General features: G+C 33.4%; 1 protein-coding gene across 2 annotated transcripts in view; it reads left to right on the forward strand.

Annotated features, from left to right (window-relative positions):
- Window positions 1-4,565, forward strand: part of LOC107656457 (potassium voltage-gated channel subfamily C member 1-like) — a 53,570-nt gene that overhangs the window by 33,540 nt on the left and 15,465 nt on the right. The gene's annotated exons all lie outside the window — the stretch shown is intronic.

The following is a 4,565-nucleotide window of genomic DNA, read 5'->3' on the forward strand; positions in this document are numbered from 1 at the left end:
GGGTCTGAATACTTTCCGTACCCACTGTATATATATATATATATATATATATATATATATATGACCCCACAAAGACATGATCTTTTATATAAGACTATAAAATGACTAAATATACTATCCGAACCAACCCTAAACCTACCTGGCTGTCACAGGAAACATTCTCATATATATATATATTGTTCATTATTTTGGAATGTAATAATAAAATGTGACTTGTACACGGATACTGCCTTAGAAGGCCGCCGCCGGTCCAGCTCACTCGTTTTTGGAGCAGATCCACAGACACAGGTTTTGTGTGTGTGTGTGCGTGACCTACATAAGCACTTGCGTGCTGGGAGCGAGAGTGAGTGTGGATGTGTGAAATGATCCTGCTCTGCTACTGTAGAGGGATGAGCACACACCTGTAGACGTGATTCACACACGGACACACATCTAGAGAAGTCAAGCCATCAGTGCCTCTCTTACGCTTCCACCCTTCATGTGACATTCATGGTTTTCCCGCCACAGGGCCATCGCACAAACCCTCATAAGAGCATGAACTACTCGCAATGCATTAGTCGGATAATAACAAACTAGCTGACAGCAAGTGTGTGTGTGTGTGTGTGTGTGTGTGTGACTGTGATAATATTTGAGTGACGGTGAATCACAGCGCTGAAGCGTCGCAGATAAAGCCATGACAACACTTGATTCTGATCTGAAATCACTACATGACACACTTCATCTGTATTCATAGCCGTTTATGTTCAGAGTCTAGTACAAAGTTCACTCGTCTACTACGTAGTTTGTTTATTTTAAACAGTATTATTGTTGTCAGATGACCTCATTATGTAAATGTCACTTTGCAGATTTTCTGAATGCATGGATTAAACAACAAAATTTGCCAAATTTATTTATTTATAAAGTATGTATGCACCACTCATATGAGACATATAAGGTTTGTTTCATAGTATGTTGTTTTACATTTTTAAATTACAGTAGGCAGCCTCTGTTTGCAAAAAAAAAAAATCAGCATATTATGCACATTATAAACACTGTATACTGCAGAAATACTGTAGTAGTGTGCTAGTAGGCTTGGTGACAATAGCATTATATTACAGTGTACAAAATTAATAATTGAATTAAAAGCACTTGACAAATAACCACAAAATAAATTATACAAATAAATTATGCAAACATTTTGCAGTATTTATTTGCATTAATTAATTAATTTGATTGTCCATGTCACAAAAGGAATTAAGCTGTTTTTCTCATATTTAACTCTTGTGTCATGTGCAGCATCATGACTTACTGAAACATTTCTTGCTGAAATGTTTGTGTGTGTGTGTGTGTATATATATATATATATATATATATATATATATATATATATATATATATATCGCAGAGTGTTCATTCTGGCCCTTGATTATTCTTCTCCGATGATCCGTGTGTGTGTGTGTGTGTGTGTGTGTGTGTTCTGGTAATCACGCTCGCAGGACTCTGACACACCAGGGTCTTGTTGCCGTGGAGCTTTTCCTGACACTGTTGCCTGGGAGACAGTGCCGTGTCTGCCGTATGTTTGATCCGGCGATCCAGAGAGACTCATCAGCACAGATGACCGTCGGTCAGTCACACGCTTGCAAACATCTACAAACACACAACTTTAGGATAAAACACAACTTTCTTTTATTAGCATCAGAAGCTGTCAGAAAGAAGGCGCTATCTATGGCACGACACACACACACAGACAGGGAGTGCATGAAGAGTGCACGTTTCATCCGTTTCCCACAGACTTGCATCAGGAGGAGTATAAAGCCTCCTGATGGCCACAGAAAGCAACACTGATCACAGCCGCTCTTCAAAAGAGCTCAACTCCTTCAAACTGATTGTTCTGTCATGTGGGACGTATCCAAAATCACAATTTTATTTTCCAGCTGTAGTAATCTGTCCAACGGTGTCTTTTGTAAACTAAACTGTGTTGGTTCTAAGCGGCTGCTTTTTTTTTTTTTTTGCGTAGTGAACTGCGTTTCTGTCTGCCATCTGCATGGGCTGTTACCTTCTAATGCAGCATCTTAACTCAAATAAAACCTCAGAAGTGACTGATTAAATAAAATGCTGCTCATGGTGTAGCAGCTAAACTACTAAACAAAGTATTTTTTTAATTGGATTTCTATCTGGCATCTTCAATGGAAATGTTCACAGAGCTCGTTGCAGTGCATTCTGGGATTGTCTTGCCAGTGAAAGGACACATACTGTATACTGATTTTATGAAATAAACCTCGTTTTAGCACAGGCCTGTCAAGAAATTTCTGGGTCATGTTTCAGTCAAAAATCAAATTAAATTATATATCAGGAATTGATAAATAATAGTGCAGTGCATGCATGCATTATATATATAGTTATGGATCATGTCATGTTGTTCCTTTGCCGTATGTGTCGTGTTCTCATTGGTTCATTGTCCTGTCATGTGGTTTTCAGTTCTGTTTGTTCATTGGCTCCTGTTCATTAGTTCTGTCTCATCATTGGTTGCTTTCTGTGACAAAGAAAAAGAGGAAATCAATAACTTTATAGCTTTAAGGATTCATCTATATTTAAATTAGAATTTAGTGTTTGATAACTTTATTCTATTTCTGTATATTTGCTACTTGCTGAAGAGCACGGGTAGCTAAATATGACATTTATTATAATGGGTTTATGTGAAGATTGTTTTAGTTCACTTAAATTAAAAGTTGTTCTTTTTTAAAGTCTAATAAATGTTAAAATTAGTAGCTCTCAATTATACTGTAATGTTGAATGGCAATAGTCAGTGGTTAAATATTGGAGGGGAAAAAAACAATTTCATAGAGACATCAGTAGTATTGGTATCAGTGATGATATATATATATATATATATATATATATATATATCAAAACTATACCATCATGCATTTATACATATTATGATTTTTAATACATATTTTATATGTTACTAGATAATTAAATAATTACAATTTCTGATAAAGAATTTTTAAATGTTTATAATAAATTATATGCATGGTGCAAATAAAACATTGTTTTTTTTAAACATAATTGGGCTAAAATCCTCAATGAAATATATGCGTGCACATCCTATAATTACATGCATGCATTACAAACAAAATTAATTAATTTATTGTGGTGAAATTAAAGTTTTGGAAGTCAAGTAACGGGTATTTGTGACTTTTTAGCTCATAATTTGATGTTATTTTAAATGTTATCACAAAAACCTAAATTTATTTGTCATGTGCATAAACGTGGCCTCCTGTAGGTGAGCAGCTCACTAGGTTTGGAAGCAGAACAAGCGAAGTACTGTTAGTGTACAAATGAAATGCATTCGCTGGGCTTCAGGCTGCTTGCGTGGTTAATGAAGTCACAGGGCACAAAGTGAGGTTCGAGCGGATCGGATCTCACAGCCAAAGCCCACATTACCCACAGCAGCGGCAGCAGGGTTCACGGGAGACTCCTGACGCCTGCGGTGGATGACAAGATCATTAGATACTGCTTACTCGCGTCCCGCACGCGCCTGTCACTGTGCGTTCAGAGCTTGTTTTCATTGTCCTGATCGTTTGTGCTGGCTTTGTGGTGATTACAGCCCTCCAGAGGAGTTAAAGTCTCATTAGGATGCTAAAACAAAGACGAGAGACAGGAACCTTTGAGACGCTATCTAGAGGGGACAGGCCGTCCTGCGATCATGTCTTTTCACATTCACCAGCGCTGGCTATTGCCTTTAGCAGTACTCTGACTGATCTGTTATTCTAGCGCTTTGTAGCAGTTGCACATCACCGGTTTCATGCATATACATGCATATCATTTGTTTTTTTACATAAACAATTTGATGTTTTTTTTTGCACACACACATACATATTAATTCTATTATATATGTAACATTTTAATTATTTGAAATCAAACATATATATAAAATATATGTAGAATTTGTCTGATTTCAAATATTTAACGTATTATAATAGTTGTTTAAATCAAAAACAAACCTATGAAATAATGCAAATATAAACATTATAATTGTAAAATATTTAAAAGTGTTTTTAAACATTTAAAATATTAAATTATTATTAAATATTATCATAATTCAATCATTTTTAATAATAATAAAAACTGATTTTATTTTTGGGCTATATTTTATAATAAAAACTGTAAAATATATTTTGGCTATATTATAAAACAATATATATATGATATTTTGTATGTATTGCTTGTCTGATTTCAGATAATTAAATTATTATATAGAGTTGTTAAAAAATATTATACAAATTTATAAATATTATATAAATATTATACATTTTAAATACTTACATATATTAATAAATTAAATATTTATACATTTCTGATTGTATTGTTTGGCTATATTTTATATTAAAATTTAGAAATATTTTCTGTATTTTTAGAAAATATTTTTGGGTATATTTTATATTTTGTATGTGTAATTGATCTGATTTTAAATAACTAAAATATTACATATATAATAAAATTGTTTATATGAAAAATAAAGAAATCTATAACAAAAAAGCATAGATAAATATTCTAAATTTTAAATATTTAAATATGTTATT

This window comes from Sinocyclocheilus anshuiensis, unplaced genomic scaffold (genome assembly GCF_001515605.1).
Source record: "Sinocyclocheilus anshuiensis isolate Anshui unplaced genomic scaffold, SAMN03320099.WGS_v1.1 scaffold183, whole genome shotgun sequence".
Classification (NCBI taxonomy): domain Eukaryota; kingdom Metazoa; phylum Chordata; class Actinopteri; order Cypriniformes; family Cyprinidae; genus Sinocyclocheilus; species Sinocyclocheilus anshuiensis.